A 21,329-nucleotide genomic window follows, 5' to 3' on the forward strand; every position below is an offset into this window, starting at 1 on the left:
TTTCTGACTCCCTAATGCCACAAATATATCCTTTCTATTCTTCTTGGGGAAGAAAAAGCTCAACAAAGCACAAAGTATCTGTCCATTAAAAGTGCTTTCACTGCTGCCTGGGGTAGTAGCTTTCCATCTGGCTCTCCCCTAGGTCCAGTGCATGCTATTCCCTGAGGAGCCTTAATACACTCACTTCCCAAGATGGTACATCAATTACGTTTCAGGTAAGGAGTACTAAGTGCATGCGCAATCCAAAAAAATCAGCACAAGACTGAACATACCAGGGCCAGGTGGATGTGAGCCAGCAAGAAAGAAACTGTCAATTCACATGATTAAAATGTTTCCTTAATGCATTATATTTTTACCACAAGTTCCTCTGAGCATCCTTAATTCCCATCTTCTTTGCAAAATGTAACAACCATATTATCACCAAGATCAACAGCAACTTTTCACTTATTCCTGTGTGTGGCTGGGGGATGGGGGAGGGTGGGAGAAGGATCATGGATGCTCTGGAATAGGGAGCAGCACCTGTAGGAACTAGAGGCAAGCATTTCAGGCCACATGACATAGGTTAGTTCTGTGCCTTCAGGCAGGTCAGGACATCCTGAGATACCAAAAGACCTGGGTTCGGGCTCTGATGCTGATATTATTCATTATGAAACTTGGAGTAAGTCACTGCAACTCTGAGCCCACATGGAAAATGGACTCAGATATGACCTGATACAATATATGTTAAAGTCCTTAGAACCCTGAGAAATGTACACATTAAGCAATAACACTAAAATGATTTGGCATTCAATCATTTGTTAATGAATAGATATGTTCCTCTTTACACTGAAAATGCTCCTTCCTGGAGCCTCATCTGCACACAGTTTCTCAGTTTCTGTGGTCCTAAATGCACATTTAAAAATAAAGTAAAACCAGGGACTCCCCTGGCGGTCCAGTGGTTAAGAATCTGCCTTCCAACGCAGGGGACATGGGTTTGACCCCTGGTCGGGGAACTAAGATCCCACATGCCGTGGGGCAACTAAGCCCACGCACCGCAACTACTGAGCCCGCATGCCACAACTAGAGAGCCCACGTGCTGCAACTACAGAGCCCATGTGCTCTGGAGCCCCCACACCGCAACTACTGAGCATGCGTGCTGCAACGAAAGATCCCGCTTGCCGCAACTAAGACCCGACGCAGCCAAAAATAAAATAATGTATTTTTTAAATAAAATAAAAAATAAAAACAAAAACAAACATTCCCCTTCATCCATTTCTCATTCTCAAAATACCACTCTCTCTTTCCTCTCCTTCACAGCCAGTATTCTTGGAGCAGTTATCTATCTATTCTACCTCTTCCTAATACCTCAGCACTCCCGACTTGACACACACGGTGCTCCTTGATGTCTTTCCCAATTCAGCCACGGCCATTATTTGGGGATCTTGGACATTTACATCTGCTTTGCCTTGGCCTCAAAAGCCCACCCTTCTACTCCCCTCCCTTTTCTAGGTCAAGAACCCTTCCCAGTGGCTGCCAGTTCAGGGAGACCGTTCTGTAATGCAAAGCACTGTTCTCAGGTCTCCACTCATTCAACAAATGTTTTTTGTGCACCTAGTATATTCCAAGTACAAACTTAGCACTGTCCTGCAGGCGCTGGGAAAACAATTGTGTGGGAGAAAAATCCCCACATCATGGAACTTAGAATTTAGGGGACAGATACTAATCAAATCACACAAATATACAATTGCAAACTGAACTAACTGCTCTAAGGGAAAGCTAACAGGGTGCTAAAACTGGGGGAAATGGTCTAGCCTAGAGGAGGGGACTGTTGCTGAGGAGATGACTGCCATTTGACCTAGATCTGAAAGTCTGGGCAGAGAGAACAGCTTGTGTAAAAGCCCTGAGGCAGCTGGTAGCATGATTCTTTGAAAGAATAAGGTCGGTACTAAGTATCAGTAACCCCAGTGCTTCACTTACAGAGCCAGGCAAGTAATAGATGGTCAAATTATGCTTGCTAAATAAATAATACAACTAAAATATCCAAATCTATAAACCACAATAGTGATTTAATAATATCTCAAGCTGTCTCTAACACAGAGTGAGTGAGGCAAGCTAGAAATGCTGATAGAAGCAAGAAACCAAGAAACCCAAATAAGCAGGCACTGCTGGCGCACAGGAAGGATCACAGCAAATAGCAAGAAGCCCCAGAAAAGGAGAAGGGCCTTATCTTTGGGGCAAGAATATATCAAAAATAATAATCCTACAAGGCAAATGAGTAGCTTCTGGTCTAACTTCTAGCTGCTTCCACTGCAGATGATTTACTCTCTGCCACTGGAGAGGCAGGCCTCCCAAGGCAATGAAGATGTGGTGAGGAAGTGTTGAGAGGACAAGGTGAGATCGAAGCAAGTACACATGGCCATTAATTCCAGTCTCAGAACCTTGCACACTATGCCTAACAGATGACAAATGTTCAACAAATGTCAGCTATGTTTATTGCTTTGTCTGATGTCCACTACCACAGTCAGCTGTGTCAGACATCTGCTCAGAATTTGGCCTCAAATGTAACCAATTTAGTCAGCTATCATGAAAAAACACTCAGGTATAATGGCAACACTAGCAGAAGCAGCCAGGTAAGTCCCACTGTGGACTGCTTCTATATAATATGATTAAATTGTACCACTTCTAAGGGTAATACATAAACTCCCCACAGGCTGAAAAAAACACCTTTCTTTGTTCACACCGTCCACCTACTGCCCTACATCATATGGATGTAGAGTATAGGGTTAATAAACAAATGATATTTAATAATGTATCAGCTGTGCTTTTAGAAAAAAATTATGCCATTCTCTTTGGAGACCAAATCTTTTTTTCATACTGAAGGTGCTCCAAAGTATATTGAAAATTATGTGCAATTCCATACAAAGGTGAATTAATATTTATGAGAGTATGGTATAATTTTTTCCAAATCCATTTTATTTTCATGTAGCATATTAATCAAGGCATTCTCACTGCACCACAGAATAGCTACACAGAGCAAATGGACCCCATGCCGTGACATTAGCTTGTAAGAGACCTGCTGAAGTCTTAGCAGCAGCAATACCATCATCTCAGCTCCAATTAATATTGAGATTTTCAACTCTGGAGGCTGTGTAGGGGAAGAGGGGAAGAGGGGAAGAAAGAGAGGCTCAAAACGTGTATAGAGGTGGTAGCTTAAGAGGTAAAGAATGCAGTCTTTTAAAAGTTTTTATTACATAAGAGGTTTTCAAAGATTATCTTTAGAGAGTATCTTTATACTTTCAAAGATACAGTTTTATTTATAAAATTACTGCATAGACCCTTTGGAACAGTTCCTGAAAAAAACAGGCTGCTATTTGTTTGTTCCCTCTATAAACCTATACGGACTGTTTACTGTGTATCAAGTAAAATAATCACTTAATTTCTCAATGGCTGTCTTGGGGGTGAAATGACAAAAACTGTCCATTGTAAGCAATGAGACTCAAAGACAAATAGCTTATAAACTACTCACCTTATAACATTCTAAAGAGTTGCACACATGATTACATACATGTGTATATGTGCATATATCCATCCACCAACAAATTATCAGCAACTAATTTAAGAATTTCCTTAAAGAAACTTGGGCAGCCTATAAAGTACTGCTTCAATATAAGAAGAAAAATTGTCTGGTTTATACAATAACTTTTTAGGATCGATGAATGGCAATTTTCAAAGGCCTGTTGAGTCATTAGTCTACCGTGGTTCACAAAGAAAATTAATGTCTATCAGAACTATCTACAGTGGTTTTTGAAAATAAGATGACTATGCCCCATACTCAGCAAGGGAAGCATTTAGCACACTAGCAAGGGAGGGGGGCAGGAGGATAAGGAAGAGATCTGGAAAAAATGCTTTAAGGCATTCATTTGACAATCACAGAAGAAGTAAGAAAGCCAGCCAGCCAACAACAGAAGGCTAGCTGGGAGGTAAAAAGATTTAGACATATTTTCTGGCAATAGAGGGGGTAAGTGCACAAGCTATGTACAACAGGCGGGGAACAGGTTTCTTGAATAGTTGAAATTATGTGATTTTTTAGGTCATTGGTGATGGAGGGCATGGTCACAGCAGTGCATATGCTGACAGGGAGGCTCAGAGACCGACTAACCAAGGCAATCTCCTTCAACACCCAGCCTGTCTTCAAAATAGGCGATCTTGCTCTTGACTTTCCCTTCTCCCAAATTACAATCTTCCACCAAAGGCTTCCTCTGCCACTCTTAAAGTTCAAAATGAGATGGTTCGGTGTTGCACCAACTAAGGGAGAGCAGCGAATTGCAGATGAACCCTGTGTAGGCTGCACAGCTCCATTTGCTGATTAGAGGTGAAGCCAGAGACAACAGCAAATGAGGGCACGATTCGCCTGCCTTGCATGAAATAGGTTTTAGAAAGAGAGCCTCCATCTGATTTTTCCAGCCAAATTAGTCTGAGGGCAGCCCATCACTTACAAATATGTGTGCCTGCATGTGCCCAAGTGTACATACATGTGTGAAAAAGGGGTGCAATCTAAGCAGAACCTCTTCTATTAGTTCTTTGATCTTAGGGATTTGCAAAGAAAATAACAAAGAAGCCCAGAGAAAAAGAAAAAGTGCTTTCTCTGTTACCATCACAAGACATTATCAGCTGTGTGCTGTCATTTTAGTCTGTCAAGTCCTTTCTTGGTTTATTATATTGCATTTGTATTTGTTTTTGAATGGCTTTACAAACACTGATTCCGACACTTCTCTTAAGTGCAAAAGAAGTAAAAGGGTTTACAGTAATAATAAGAAGTGAAAATTAGAGAAACAAAACATAACAGTGCTTTTAAAACTTAACTCTATATGGACATGTTCACAGTGGTCCCCCACTTTGGAGTTTTGAACAAATGGACTTATGAACAGACTTTCAGGACCTAAACTTTTTAGTAAGTACAGGAGACTTATAGGAATTTACAAATAAAATAATCAATATGGCATTCAAAAAAATAATCCCTCATGTTTTCATCTTTTAAAAAGAAAAATCAAAATACCTACTATATGCCAGACATTTTGCCACCTGTTAGATTATCTAAGAAAGGATCCCAGAACTTGTGCAAATCGGTGAGCTATTACTCTAAAGTGGGTTAGGCAAGAAGCAAGTAAGGTGCTTCCTATTGCTATACTTCACGTTGGATTAAAATTGCAGCCCTGTATTGTCATAAAAATAGAGAAACAGATCGACAGAATAGAGTCCAGAAATAGACCTATTGATATATGGACAACTGGTTTTCAGCAAAACTGCAAAAACAATTCTGTGGAGAAATAATAATCTTTTTAACAAATGTTGATGGAACAAGTAGATATCCATATGCAAAATAGATATGTATAATTTGATCCATATCTCAATCTAATTAGGAACATTAACTCAAAATGTATCATTAACCTAGGTGTAAAACCTAAAACTAAAAAACGTCTAGAAGAAAACTTTTGTAACCCTGGGTTAGGCAAAGATTTTTCAGCTAAGATACCACAAGCACAATCCATAAAAGAACAACTTGATAAATTATACCTCATCAAAATTGAAACTTCTGCTCTTCAAAAGACACTTAAGAAAATGAAGATACAAGCCACAGAACAGAAAAAATATTTCCAAACTGTATATCTGATAAAAGTTTTGTATCTAGAATATATTCTTTTAAATTCTCAAAACTACATAAAAAGAAAATAACCCAATTTTTTAAAAGGACAAAAAATTTAAACCAATACTTAACTGAAGAAGATATATGGGTGACAAATAAACACATGAAAAGATGCTTAGCAACAGTAATCATTAGGGAAGTGCACATTATAACCACTACATACATATTAGAATGGCTAAAATGAAAAAGCATGACCATCTCAAGTATGGGCAAGGATGTTGAGGAACTTTCATATACTACTGGTAGAAATGTAAAATGGTACAGCCACTTTAAAAAAATAGTTTGGCTGTTTCTTTAAAATTTCAAAGTATACCTACCATATGCTCCAACCATTCTACTCTCAGGTATTTCCCCAAGGAAATAAAAACACATGCCCACATAAAGATTTGCCCATGAAGGCTCATATCAGCTTTGTTATAGCCTAAAACTGGAAAAAAAAATGTACATCAATAGATGAATGAACTGTGATATAACCATTCAGTGGAATATTATTACTCAGCAATAAAAAGGAATAACCTATTTATGCATGCTACAGCATGAATAAATCTCAAAACAATTATGCTGAGTAAAAGAAATCAAACAAAAAAGAATACATTCTGTATGATTCCACTTACAATAAATTCTAAGAAATGTAAAATAATCAATAGTTCCCTTAGAGGTACAGGAAAAGGAGATTATATGAGGACATGAAGAAACTTCTGGGGTGATGAGCATTTTCAATGTCTTGATTGTGGCAATGGTTTCATGGGTGTATACACGTGTCAAAACTTTTAAAATTTTACACTTTTAATTCATGCAATTTACTGGTATGTCAATTATACCTCAATAGACCTGTTTTTTAAATGGCAACCCTGGCCATCATGCACAACTGACATATTGTTATTACCAATTACTAGATGACATTGGGTGTCCATCAAAAGGAACTCATCTTTCACATTCCTGAAACAACAGGACGGCCACATTCTGAAAGGACTGGCTTTAGCCTATAATGTGGCCATGAACGTTCCACTGGAGACAACTCAGCTGTGGACGTGAATGTCTCAGTCAGACCGAGGAGCAGTGCCCGGTCTTCACATCACTGTCAGTGATAAGGTGGAGTTCACACTGTGTCTTTTTTTTCTTCACCTCTCTCACCTATTCAGAGGCTAACCTTTTGTAGAGTTTTTCCTATCTTTCCTTCAAGTACCTTGGTTACTGTTTGGCCACATCCTCTCTTGTGAACACATTAATCAAAGAGCAAAGAAAGAAAACATAGATAAATTTTTACCTTTCCTAAATGTAAAAACAAAGAGGCAGCTTATTAAAATACTATATGCAATACATAATGATGCATATGACATAAGGGAATCCAAATGGAGAGAGAAAAAAAAAAGTTTAAAAAGAGAGAGAGCACAAGCACAGACAAATTCAGTATATGAAAACACCTGTCAAAGGTGTGGTGCCATTGTCAGAGGCAGAAGTGAGGAGCAAAAAAAAAACAAAAACCTCAAACCCAGCAGCTGAGAAGCTTTCCTAAATTATGGGATGAGATCACAACTATCAGCTTAAGTGAGATTTTTGTACACTCTGTGAATTGAAAAAGTCCCAGCAGTCTCCCATTCCCATAGATAATTGAGAGTTGGCTGCTGTTAGACCTTAACATGCTCAAAGTGGTTGAGTCCCTGGCAACCAGATGCTATTGCTTAAAACAGTTTAGGCTCTTAGCCCTGAAGGATTCCTAAAATTGGATTACAGTCCCTCCAGATAATCTGAGAAATACAGCATGACGAAAAGGAAACCTTAAGAAAAAATTAACTCCTCCATAACAGCAGCATTCTGAGAGCTGAGCACAGCATGACTGAGGCAGAAAATCTCATCAGTGAGGGCTTAAGGGCAATAAAGTACACAAAGGGTGAGTCCAAAAAAGGGGAAGGGAACCCACACAACAGAGGAGAGCATAATGGAAGCCAGAAGAGAAAGTGACCACCACACAATTCTCAGGCTTTTCGGAGGGCAGGAGTCTGGTTTGCTGCCTCGAGAGAGGCGAGCAGATGCAAATTTCTACTGCTTTCTCATCCACTCAAATCTAATTCACTGAGGTCACACACACACTTGAGAGGACGTGTAGTGCTAATGATACCCCTTTTAATTAGCCATTACTCATTTTTGACTAGGCATTCTATCCAAAAGATGGGGAAAGGGTTAATTAATGTACTTATTACATTGCAGCAAAACAGTTAGTAATTGGGCCTTCCCTGTAATACTCAGGTTTAGCTCCACAGGGAGAGTGGCTATAACTTCATCATCCCTGAATTCCTAGCAGAGAACACAGAATGAGGCACACAGTGAGCTGTTTCTGAACAAATGAATCAGAGAAAGGAGGACACCATGAATGCTCCTCTCACTCTAGAGGCTGTGCCCCCACCCTATGAATCGTACTAGTCCCTCCCTCCTCCTTCCTCACATTTCTAACCAAGAACTTTCAAACTCATTATCCCCCACCACATACTTGGTAAAGCCATTATTCCCCTATGTATTAAGAGGGAGTGAACAGATCCTCAAGAGATAACGTTAAGTTACCTTATTCAACCCAAGAGAAAACAAAACGATAAAGGAGACTGATTGGGAAACATGTCAGGTCTTGCCATCATCTTTGTGGCTTGATTTCATGGCTAAATTTCCATTTACTGAGCCTCAGTACCTCTCTATTCACAGAAAAATCAAGAGTGGTTGATACTATCATCCAGATATTTGAGACAAGGACCCTGATTAGCCAGTGGAGACCTCTCCATATCCAGATTAGTAATAAGGTACAGACTTTTATTTTCTTCCCTTAAAATGTTCCCAATTTCTTCTCTTCCCCAGATACCCACATACTACCACATCTTCATTTTAAGTGACCAATGAATCTTTAATTACTTAAGGAAAGATGCAGTGCATCCTTTCATTTCAGTTTTCCAACAGAGTGAAATAATGAACCAGAGGAGAAACAGAAAGCAAAATAAAGACTGGGATTCTGAGCCATGGAAGAGTCCCCCATTCTTTCCTGCCATGCTATACCAGTTCTGATCCTTTAAACTTCCCCAGAAGAGAATAAGAAAAAAAAATCCTGATGTGACTCCGAATCTTACGAAGTGGGACAAAAGGGAAGACCACTAATATGTCCTTCTAGCTCTGGCTCTTAAGAAGTCAAACCTCCATTAACAGGCGGCAGAGAGCACCTTGATATTTGACTTTACTTAGGGCTACAGAGGTCGCAGATGGGTATAAGTAACCACTTCTAGGAGAGGCTCATTTAGTAGAACAAAATCTCTCAATCCCTCTCTCTCTCACGTACTCACACACACCCTCACACACACACACACAAAAGGCACATTCTGTCCACTCAGCAGACAGGAAGCAATTTCACAAAGGTAATTTAATGTTTGGGATTATTTAGTAACAGGAAAAGCAACTGCTGGCAAAATTCACATTATGTGGGCCCTGAATATAAATAGTTTATACAGCATATTGGGAAGGGTATGTGGATGACAGACAATCCCTTTATGGCTCAAGTTTTTCAAGTGGTTCAGATAGGTGTTTAGAGAACTATGAAATAATTATTACTTGAGTAATAATTCTAACTTTCTCCCAACTTCCCAGAAACTGTAGTCAACTTCCCATTGGAAATGAGGAGGCATTCCTTCATTTACAGAGCAGTGATACAGAGAACCAACATGCCCATGTGTATACACACCTCCTCGTACTCCACGAGCAACTGTTACAGCCTTTCTCAAATTAATTTTAATTGGCTTGCCAAGGGCATAGACCAACCTATTTCAATATCTGTAAATTTAGGGTCCTCCATGAGATAATCTCTTAGGTTCCATTAAACTCCCTGATGTTATTATTATCCTGGGAGGCTATTTAGCACATATAAAATGTTCAACCAATGTAGCTTAGAGTTCACTGATTCAGTAGAAGTTTTTCTTCCAGATCATATTTCCCAGACCTTTAAATATCTCTGTGAGATTTCTCTTACATGAAAGCACCCTTCGAGTTCTTTTGTCCCAACTTGACTTTGATTTGAGAACTAGACATGATTGAATAAAAGGTCAGACAATTTCTGAATATAAAGTAAGGACTAATTTATGACTTTTTATAACCACTAATATTAGTATAGCAACTGGGAGTTGAGAGTTTACAAGGTAAAATCATCATTTCACTTGATTTCCTAATAACCTTATACAGCAGGCACCATCATTTTCATTTTCTAAATTAGGAAATTGAGGCTTGGTAAACAAATGACATCCCAAAGTCAGACAGTCAGCTATTGTCAACAAACTTGGAGTCCCTTGGTTCTAATCCTACTCTCGTTCCCTAACACCAAGTCATTACAGCCTTATTTGTAAGTGTCAGGATTATGACCTTTTGTTTGAAGAAAATTTTAAATTATACTTTAGTACTGTCTCATTATAAAATCCTCTACTCACCTCCATTTCCCCTCCAAAGCATAATTAGGGAAAGGCTATGCCACTGACGTCAAATGTTTGAACTCTTTCTGAAGGATTCAAATCAGCAATAAAAATCCAGACAGAAATAAAAGCTTTGGCTTTTCTCTAAAACTGACAATTTTCACCATTTTATTTCAGGGATGAAAAGTGGCAGAGAATGACACCATTCTGACCTTAAAAAAATAAGAAGCTATACAAATGCTCCAGTCCCTGAATTCCACATGTTCTGCCTATGTGGCTCAATAAATATTAATGGATAATGACAGCAGCTATAAATACCCACAGGTGCAAAAAACCAAATTCTTGTTTAGCGTATATTGCAAATGCTCTATCACTAAATGAGACATGTACACAGGTTTCATGGAAAGTCTTCCCAGTCTGGGGGCTTGTTCACACAGTTCCAGCCTATGAATGCACACTCCCTTTCCTATCACCGACCCCCCATCTTCTATTTCAGGTTTTAGCCAGAAGCATTTTCTTTCCTTTAGCATCATATGGGTAAAAATAAAATGAACTATCCTGCAGGCTTTCCCAGAACACAGAAAAGTATTTAAGGTGTACCCACTGACCTGAGACACGGACCAAATAAACTTCTCAAGCTATTTCTGCAATAAGAAAAAAATTACATACTACAATTGTAGTTGAGGGAAGAAAGGAGACTGTCTTTTCCACTGGTTACTACATTGACTGGAGAAATGAAAGGCAGTGTCAGTTTGCATAAGAGACTTGGATACTGATTCTGAGGCAATTATGTCATGCAAAGTTGTCCACATTTTTACTCAGTTTGCTGAACAAGCCACAGGCTTTTCTCTATACCAAAACTTCCTATAGATAGACTTAGTGATGTTTAGGTACTTATTGGGTCTATCAGATTTGATAATGGAATCAATCTCTCCCTTTAGAAGCTCTGGGTTAATGGCAAAGTTTATTAAACTGCAGGCAGTCATTCAGAAAAGATCAATAGAGACATGATTACAGAGTAACCAGAGGATTAAACACAAGATTTATCACAAAATTAAACTGAATTAAATGTTCTCTGATAGCACTTGAAATGCTGTCGATACTTTAACTCATAATCTACACTTTCTGTGTTTACCTAATAGGCAATTGGGGTGTCTGACTTGAGAAAATGACTTCTATATAAAAACATAAGCCAAAGAGATTTGCTGAAAGCACTGGAAGTCCCTTCTGAAAATGTTCTCCCATTTTTAAGAAGCAGCACTTTAATTTTTCTATAAGCGCTGTCCACAGTTAACTCAGTAGAGTTTTGAGTTACTAAGTATTGACACATAACCCATTCTGCCCATGCCTAAGGCACACACATACAGGTATCCCCCACTTTTCCAAAGTCCACTATATACCACTTGGCTTTTACAAAAAACCTGTATCAGCATCTGTCTTCCCTAACCAAAAGAAATCCGAAGAGGATTTTCACTTTTATGGAAAGAGGTTTAAAGCAAAAATAGCATTCAGTGTCTGTTTTGCAAAGAGGTGTTACGGAGGGCAGCATCCACCCCAAGCAGCAAGAGTGGCACCACCAAGCTCCTTCCTGGGAACTACACTCAGCATCTTAGCATCAAGTCGCCATAGCTTTGAACTGTGTCTGTGAGCATCTGTGCTTTATCTCTACTTTGTGTATCCTTTAGCAAGATTGTGTCCTAAGGTAATTGCTTCTTGGCTTTATGACATTTTGGCTTAAGAAAGGTTTCATGGGAATGCCCTACTTTCAGATAGTGGGGGAAACCTGTACATCCTCACAGGCATATATCTTAGAAACTGTGTCTGCAAGTTACATACTTTAAACAACTTCCTTCCCTTTAAACAATTTCGTTCACTTCTCTCACACAGAAGCATGCGGTGTGACATTGGCCCTTGGTCCCATGAGGAAAGGGGGCTGGAAAATGTCATCTAGATGTAGGAAAATCAACCCTTCCACATCCTGGGAGGATTTACTGATGCCACCATAAGCTCAGCAAATTACATTCATAAAGGTGAAATCCCCTTCATAGCCTGTGAAAGGTAACCACTGGCTATACAAACTGTAAACAGCATATACACTTGCAATCAGTGGAGGTGTCGATATACACGATGGCTGTTAAAACTGACATCAGTACCACAGTGAGAGAGAACAGCTCTGCAGGACCTGAAATGATAAAGGTCAGGCCTGCTGTGTGAGTTTGGGAGGGTATGTGCATAAGCAGATAGGTTGGTAGGGAAATCAGTTATGGGGCAAAAATGGAGCCTGTGGTTTAAACTATACCTTGGATGGCAGCGTGCCAGAGGGAGGCTTTCCTTTTTCGCTTGTCCAGTTGCTATCACATTGCTAGTACACTCCATGCCACAAACAGCATCAGCCCTGCCCTGATGAGCAACAGGCTCCGGTGATTTCAACTGGAATCCAATATGGCAGCTGTTTTGTAAGAGGGGGAAGAGCTGGGTTGGAAACAAGATGCTGAGGCTGATACCACCCTGCAATTCTGTCACTCCCTCGTCGGCACACTGATTTACACCAGAGCAACCATTTTCCTTCTCAGCAGTTATCCAGTGTTACAATACCATTTAGTGCTATGGGTAGTCCCAAATATTTCTCAATTCCTCAGGGAACAAGAATGCCATCCTGCCTGCTGAAGAAAGGGACTCTGCACCCCACCCTAAAAACGGGAGCTGCTTTAAAGGACATGAAGCCAAAGCTGCTTACATCAAACTCTTTTATTGCTAGAGAGCCTATCATACCATTTTCTTAGATTATCTCCCACAACAGAAAATTCCTTCTAAGAAAACTACTGCACTTCACTGCTGCCCATACTCTTTATTCATTTCCCATTTCCTCCTTTGTGTTTTTGCTCTATCTAGCACTGACACAAGCAGGTGCCCTCTCTGGTGGCAGTTAGATCTGGGTTTGAGCACTGGTGTTGCTGCTTTGTGGCTTTGTGACCTTTAGCAAATCTCCAGCCTGTTTAGGCCTCCATTTCTACTCCTCGAATACAGGGATAGAGTTATGAGGCTTAATAAAATCTGTGGGAAGTGCCTGGGATATTTCCTAGCATAAAGTAGATAATAAATGCTAACTGAGGAATTCCCCTTCCTAGCTAATGCAATCAAGTTTTTAGTCATTACAAAGGGAAACCGTTAGTCATTATAAAAGGTTATATTTGGCAATGGAGGATAGATGTTGGGACCTGTTTTCCATATATCCTCAAGACTGTGTGTACTGAGTATCTTTCAGTGTGCAGAGCGAGGTACTGTATATTATATTTATAATACCTCTTTTAATTACCACAACACCCTGTGAAGCTTCAGTTTTTCTCATTTCTATACAATGGGGGCTAATTATGGCACCTAACTTACAAAGTAGCTACTCAAATGAATAAACTAATACAGTTTCTGGAATATACTAAAGTTAGCTATTCTATTACTATGAATTAACTTGACCAAAGTCACAAAGCTTGAAGACAACACCAGGATTCAATGCAGAGCTGTGTGGCTCCAGAGCTCATGCCATCATAACACACGCATGGAACCGAATGCAGAAGCCTGGGATGTAGTCTGAGCACTGCCCAGGATTTACACTGTGGTTTGGGACTCAACCTTTCCATACCTCTCTATTCCTTTTTTTTTTTTTTAATAAGCACATCACTTGGTCTATTTAACCTGTAAAATAATGCAAAAAAAAAAATACAATTTGCTCTTTGGAATAATAACACCACATAAATTTTCATCTTTTTTCCCCCAAATCTGCCTTCCATAATTTATGAGAAGTGCAAAAGTTGCCGGAAAAAGAAAGAAGGAAAAGAAATGCATTTCCCATCAACACATGGAATGGAAAGATGGAAACTTCAGGAAAGTTTGACATGGGAAGAGAGCAACCCTTTGTACTCACGACACATCCAAAATTAAAAAAGACCACCATGTAAACCATTCCTAGAGACAGGCAAAAAGAAGTCATGAAAAAGCATTTGCTACTGATTCCACCATAAATCTCTTTTCAACTGCTTTACCCCTGCTGGTTTTCCAAATGAGACACCTGTCCATTTCCAAAAAGAAAATATATGCATTGAGAACAGCTACTAGATGTAGTTCAACATAAAAAGATTACCTACAAGGCTTCCTGCTGGAGCCGAACCTGGAAAGAAATGGGTTTCTTGGACTCTATTAGGGAATCCCTCAATGTACCATCCAAAACCTTCCTGCGTAAGACTTAATGCAACAGGGGGAGATGGAACAAAGAAGGAGGGGGAAAAAAGCTCTCTTCCCGGCTGAGCACTGACACATACAGTACCGTTTGGGAGGCAACTTTATGTGCTCTTAGTAGTAGATTAATGAATGTAATTACCTAGCATTGTGGCTGTGAATGCTGCAAAAACTATAATTTATAGAGTGCTGTAAAGTTCTAATGTGTTTTTATGTCCATAAGCTGCTTAACCATAATCTAATGCATTTGTACAAGAACAGCCTAAGTGGCTCTCAGCTGAACAGTGAACACAAGTGTCTGAACCTCAGCAATTCTACTCGTATGTCTTTATACCCCAACCCCGTGTGGTAAGCATCTGAGAGAAAGAGCTGCTGAATTATACAAATAATTCTAGAGACAGTGACAAGGTTCTCTGCCTCTCTCACCATGAGAAGAGTTTCTGGCTGACAAAGGGCTGCAGGCCTTAATTAAATGCTGGAGTGGTTCTGCACACATGTTTGATGGTTACTTTTTTCTTTTACCAACATTCTCACCACCCTCTCCTCCAGTCCATCTACCCTCATCCCTACCCCCTAGAGGTGAGCAGGGGTAGATGGGGGAGGAGAGAAGAGAACAGGAAAAAAAAAATTACCTTTCTATCTGAAAATATCCTACCTGACTTCCAGCTTGGGAGAAGACTTACCATTTCCAACTTTCCTGCCATTGTATTTTCAAGGAAGGAGGGAGTAAAGCTCAACAATTCTTTGACATCCAAAGCAAATTATCCTGAGACTGCCTTAGGGGTTTGAAGTATCTCATATGATTGGATAGGTGATTATGATGATGCAGATGAGGGTGGTGGTGATGGTGGGTGGTCGTGGTGGTGGCTGATGCTTTTTAAAAGTTTACTATGTGCAGAATTGCACACCCTCCAAGATCCTGTGAGCAGGTACCACTGATAACCAATTTTCAGATGAAGAGACTAAAGGCTGTGACTGGTTAAGTGGCAAGGCATGTATATCAGTTCAGCTTTTCACTCCGTAGCCCGTACTAGGCTCACCAGACAACTTATTGATACTTACTACTTGTAACTTAATGTTCTCCTCACCTGTAACTTAGAGATAACAATAGTATTTACCTCACAGGATTGTGGTGGGAGTTAAATAAGTTAATACATACGAAGTGCTTAGAAGAGTATCTGGACTTAAGCGATGCCGAGTCCCTGTTAGCCATCATCACAATTACTACTCTACGAACAGGCAGAATATGAATATACAGTTTGCCTTTGAATAAAGCAGGAATTGGGGGTGCCCTACACTTATCACTGTAAAAAATCAGCTTATAATTTACACTCGGCCCTCCATATCCACAGCTCCACATCTGCAGATTCAACCAATCGGGGCATGTAGCACTGCAGTATTTACTACTGAAAGAAATCTATGTGTAAGTAGACCAGCACACTTCAAACCCATGTTGTTGAAGGGTCAACTAACCTGGCAAGGAGGTGAGGGGGATGCTATAAGGGACACCAAAACCTGCAGGCATTTTCCAGGGGCAGACGTTCAAAGTCTCAAACATCTGTAACTGTGAGATCCAGAGATTTATCCTGGAACCCAACAGTACCAAATAACAGATACAGCAGCAGCATCAAAGTACAGCTGGCAAGCCCCACTCCACTTCCCAGAGCCCAGTGTTGAGTGAAGGCTCCCCCAGAGAGGACCTCCCAAATAGCCCTCAGGTGTAAAAGCAAAAAACAGTCACAGCAACAGGAATCCCCACCTTCTCCTCCTCTTTGCAGAGCAGTGCAAGATGATATCCGTGAGTAAATATTTTAATACACATTAAAAAAATAATAGCTTCAGGAAAACACAAGGCTAGAAAATTCAGAGATCTTGGTTGAGTACAGGAGCACAATGGCATTACATCAGTGGCCACACAGGGATGAACAGCCAGCTCTAAGACACACACTCAGGGTAAATTAGTATCATGGCTAATAAATAATTGATACTCTTCTAGTTAAAAATGTACTGCTCTCCAGCATTCATGGGATTAGAGGTGATTTGGATTCAATTAAAGCTCTATCCTGTCCAAGGGAAGAAAACTCTGCCTCTAAGAGAGAGCCATGCGGCTGCTTCTTTACTTCTTGTGCCAGATTGATCTCTGGAAGCCTCAGATCCATCACTTTCACAGGGGCTGCACAGGCAGTAGCTACACATCTATCTCCTCCAACAGAGGAGTAAAAGAGCAGAAAGTTTGAAAGTAGATAACAGAACTGGGAAAGTATTTCCTGCCCCCTAATAACTTAGCTTTGACCCTAGTGGTGAAAACTGGTTCCTGTTATTTAATCTGAAAGAAGAAGGGGAGGGAGTAAATAAACCACTTCCTGAAAACACTGTTGGAGTCCTTAAAAAGCTGTAGTGGAACTGGGCATAATAAGGCTCTGGGATGTGGCCAGTTCTCTCCACATGCCTCCCTACCCTGAGTTTCCCCTGATACACACCACTGTTCTCCTGCAGGCTTCAAGACTCACTTCCTCCTTAGCAGTCTGATCATTAAAAGTCAGTTGCTGATTACTAATGAGATATTATTAAAGTCATCTATACTGATGGTGGATTTGTGAATTTCTCCTTCCAGTTTTGTCAAATTTTGCTCTGTACTTTTGAATCTATACTGTAAGATGCATATAAGTTTAGAATTGTATCTTTTATCATTATGTAATGCACCTCTGTATCCCTAGTAAAACTTTTTAAAGTCTAAAAAGAAAAAAAAAAGTTGCTGGCTCCACAGCAGTTCCAAAATATTCACCAGTTCCCCACCCTACCTGCCACCACCCTTCTGTTTGCCTTTCTCACCTCAGTTTCTCTGTGGGAATGGGATCCTAGCCTGTTTCTTCACATTCTCTCCACACACACACGCCCATCCTCTATCCTGTCCACTCACCTTCTACAAGTCCACTTCTAGCTCAGGACTCCCTGTAAGAAGCCCATGGCTCCCTACTGCTTGCACCAACCCCACGGTAGCGACTCTGTCTTCCCGCATGCCCTGCCATGACTTACTGGTTATGTCTCGCCCATAACTCCCTCTCCATCCATGTGCCTTAGGGATGATATCTACTCCCCAAGCACTCTTAGCACTTTCTGTCTATACCAGTGATCTGTAAGATGTCTACCAGGATAAAGACTACAGTAAAATGTCTATTTGTAAATGCTTTTCACCTCATTCTTTAATAATTTCTAATTTTGTGTTTTATGATCTCTAAAATATACTGTCCAGTAGTACATAAAAGTTTTATACGTATATGTATACATATTTAACAGAGATGCTTATTCTAAACGTTTTTGCCAATAGGAGTACACAATCCAAAAAGTTTGGACACTTCTGGTTTAGACTACACAGAGGGAAGCAAGCATCTTGATGGTACCTTTTCCTGTACTCCTTTAAAAGTGGTTTATTGATATAATAAATAGACATTACAAATCACAGCTTACATACCTGTGTAGAACAGCGTGCTCTGAGAAACTAAATCCCAGTATTTGGCAAATAAATAAATCATTAAGCTACAGGAAATAACCACATTTAGTGGCTACAATTAACCCTTGAACAACATGGGTTTGAACTGCGCAAGTCCACTTATACGTGGACTTCTTTCACTAAATACATACTACAGTACTACACAATCCGCAGTTGGTTGAATCTGCGTATGGGGAATTGCAGATACGGAGAGCCGACTATAAAGTTATAGGTGGATTTTCAACTGTGTGGAGGGTCGATGCCCTTAACCCCATGTTGTTCAAGGGTCAACTGTATTGTTAATAATACCATATTGCATATTTAAAAGTTGCTAAGAGAATAGATCTTAAAAGTTCTCATCACAGCAACAAAAAATTTTGTAACTATGTATGGTGACAGGTGTTAACTAGACTTATTGTGGTGATCATGTATTACAAATACCAAATCATTTTGTTGTACACCTGAAGCTAATATAATGTTATATGTCAATTATACCTCAATTTTAAAAAAGAAAAGAAAAAAAGAAAGTGACAGGGGATCATCTTTTGGTATTAACAATGCAATGAAGACTTTGGAGGGGTACTACAACTCTAGGGAGCAAGTCCCAAGCTAATTAGCCGGTAGCCATCAAACACACCAAGTATTATGTGATCTGGCCCACAGATTTCTTTTAACAAAACATCAGGGATTTGCTTCTTTGAATAGGATACTGTATTGAAACAGAAAAGCAAGGGAAGATGTGGTAATACTTGCTCACCAACACATTTTCCTCAGGAGATAAAATAAATTCAACTTCATCCAGTCATGGCAACACCCAAAGTCAAATAGGTCTGCATGACCTGCCATTTCACTAGATAAGCTCGAAGTTGCAACAGCCTTGTGGATACTGGGTAGATGCTTACTGGAAAGGGGATAAATCCTTATTTCAATGCTTGTGGTAAAAGTTTTATGCAATTCCAGATCAACTGGGTGGCTTAGTTATCACCACTGCTTGTTCTAGAATATTAATCTCTTGAGGGAGAAGACTCTTACATCACATCAAATCTCTCTCAATACCATGTCTGGTCCTTGGTAGTCACTCAATAGAAATGTGTTGTATAAACACTGAAAAAAATAGTTTTAAAGCTTAAAATTCAATATTTTGGATCACAACTCTTTCTGTTACTTCAAGAAAGTACTGATCAAGTGAATTCTTGACTGTATCAAAAAGGCAGAAGGTCAGCCTATACATACGTCCAAAAAACAATATGAAATCAGAAATTATCAGTCAATATGAACACCTAGTTGTGAATAACTGTTCATTGATGTACTCTTAGGCATTCCTATGGGAATGATCAGAATGGTCACAATGTTCTTCCCTTCCTGTACATACAGCGGGTTGGTTCACAGGGTGCATGAAGGCTATAATCACTGAAAAGAGGCCCAATTCCAGAGTCCTGGGGCCCTAAAGTCTGTACCTCTGATGGAGAGTAACGTTGTTCTCTCTGTAAGGTTCAACCGGGTAACCTGTTCTGAGCTTCCTAAGATATGCTAAAATAAGTCTAAAGTCGCCAACATTTTCTAGACATGAACTATAGGGCATCTATCAAACTATCTGTGTCGCAAAGAAATCTATAAGCCATTTCTACCCCACAAGCTCTACACAAAAACAGAACCAGAACTGGGCATAATAAACCTTTTTAGCCCCTTGGCTTTTGTGTTAATAATCTGATGAAGGCAATCACAGTCAATTTAGCAATAATAATAATAATATTAATGCCAGAAACCTTAGCACTAAGTTTACAATCTAACTGGGGCAGGAGCAAGAAACAAATTCTATTCTGATCCACAGAACAAAAAAATGATTGAAGTGGCTATTCTCTTCAGTAAAGTACCAAACTAGTACCATTTAGATGCATAGGAGAGAAGTTAATTCTTTATACACAGTGATGCCTTACAGTGAGCATCAAGAGTCTCTCCAGTGCTTGAGAAAAGCTGACCTAGACTTTCAAATGCATATATTTACTTGATATACTGCCAAATGCCTAGACATTCAGCACAATAGTTTTAGAACAGATAGAGTAAAAAGCTCATCCAGGAAGGATTGGGGGAAAGAGGGGGAGGGATAAATATGCAAAGCATGATCACAATGGATTCATAGAAGAGTCTAGTAAGAGATAAAGATGAAAATAAAATGTTTAGGGCGGATTATACTCAATATAGAACCATTAAAGGTTTTTAAGGGGAAGCATCACAAGTTTAGAGTAGACAAGCAGAATGTCCATCCTAGATGCCCACCATCCAATAGACACAAGGCCTGGGCTGACTCCTATCAGTTCCACCTTCTTAATCCCTCTGCCATCTGTCCACCTCTCTGTGACTCCACTGTCCCTACCTGAATTCAGACCTCCTCATCTGGACTTCCGTTACCAACATCCTAATTGGTATCCACGTCTACAGTCTTTCACCCTGCTGCAGGATTGGTGACACCTCTAAAGTGCAAGTCTAAGTGCGTCACTTCCTTGCATGAAACTTTCAATTCATGATCAATTCTAATCTCCTTTGTGGACTCCTTTTGGTCCACACAGGCTTCAATTACCTAGGCCCTTGCTTACAGCTCTAACCTCATTTCTTGTCACCATCTCCTGGACTCCACCCACCTCCCCAGTTCCCCAGTTGTGCCAAGAGTCTTTTAAGTCTCTTTAAAACTACAATTTCCTCTGCCAGTAATATTATTTCCTCCTAGCTCACTCAACCCTCTCTGCTTGGCTATCTCCAACTTAGCTTTAAGTTCTCCATTATCCTTAACAAAACACTTATTCCTCTTGTATTATACTTTCCATTTACTTTTCCATACCTTTACCAGTCTGTGAACCCCCTGAGGCAGGGACTGGGCCTGATGTGCTACCATATCCCCAGCATCTAATAAATCAACTTTTTCCTCGAAGAAGTATTTAATCCAGGGATGACTCTGTACATAAAGTAGGTGGTTCCAGCCATTCTCTGCCACACTCTCTCTGGGAGGCAGGAGGCAAGAAGCTACGCATGATATTCAAATCCCACCCAAGTCATTCCGTTAGGGCAGGTGTACCATTTCTATTCCCGGCAGCATTTCTAACAAATCAGCACATGTTTTAAGCTTAAGAAATATATGCCAGTTTAGCTTCCATACTCAACGAAGACTCAGTAGGGGTGGTAATAATAATAGCAGCTCACATTTACTATATACTTACCACTGGCCAGATGGTGTGCTCATTTACCTAATCCTCACGACAACCCTATACATTAGGAACTCTGTTTCTCCCACAATACAGATGAGGAAATTGAGGTTTAGAAATGTTAAGGCAAGTAATTCTCAACTCTGGCTGTTTACTGAATCTTCTAAGAAACTTTAAAAACACACACACACACACAAATAATGCCTGACCCCCACCCAAATGCAACTAAATCCCAATCCCTGGGGGCTTTTTTTTTAAGTTCCTTAAATGTGCCTAAATTTCTCCAGCTTCTATGC

General features: G+C 39.9%; 1 protein-coding gene across 4 annotated transcripts in view; it reads right to left on the minus strand.

The window, feature by feature from the left end:
• AUTS2 (activator of transcription and developmental regulator AUTS2) overlaps positions 1-21,329 on the minus strand; it is a 1,115,781-nt gene that overhangs the window by 836,636 nt on the left and 257,816 nt on the right. The window lies entirely within an intron of this gene.

This window comes from Balaenoptera borealis (assembly GCF_965194805.1).
Source record: "Balaenoptera borealis genome assembly, chromosome: 16".
NCBI lineage: Eukaryota > Metazoa > Chordata > Mammalia > Artiodactyla > Balaenopteridae > Balaenoptera > Balaenoptera borealis.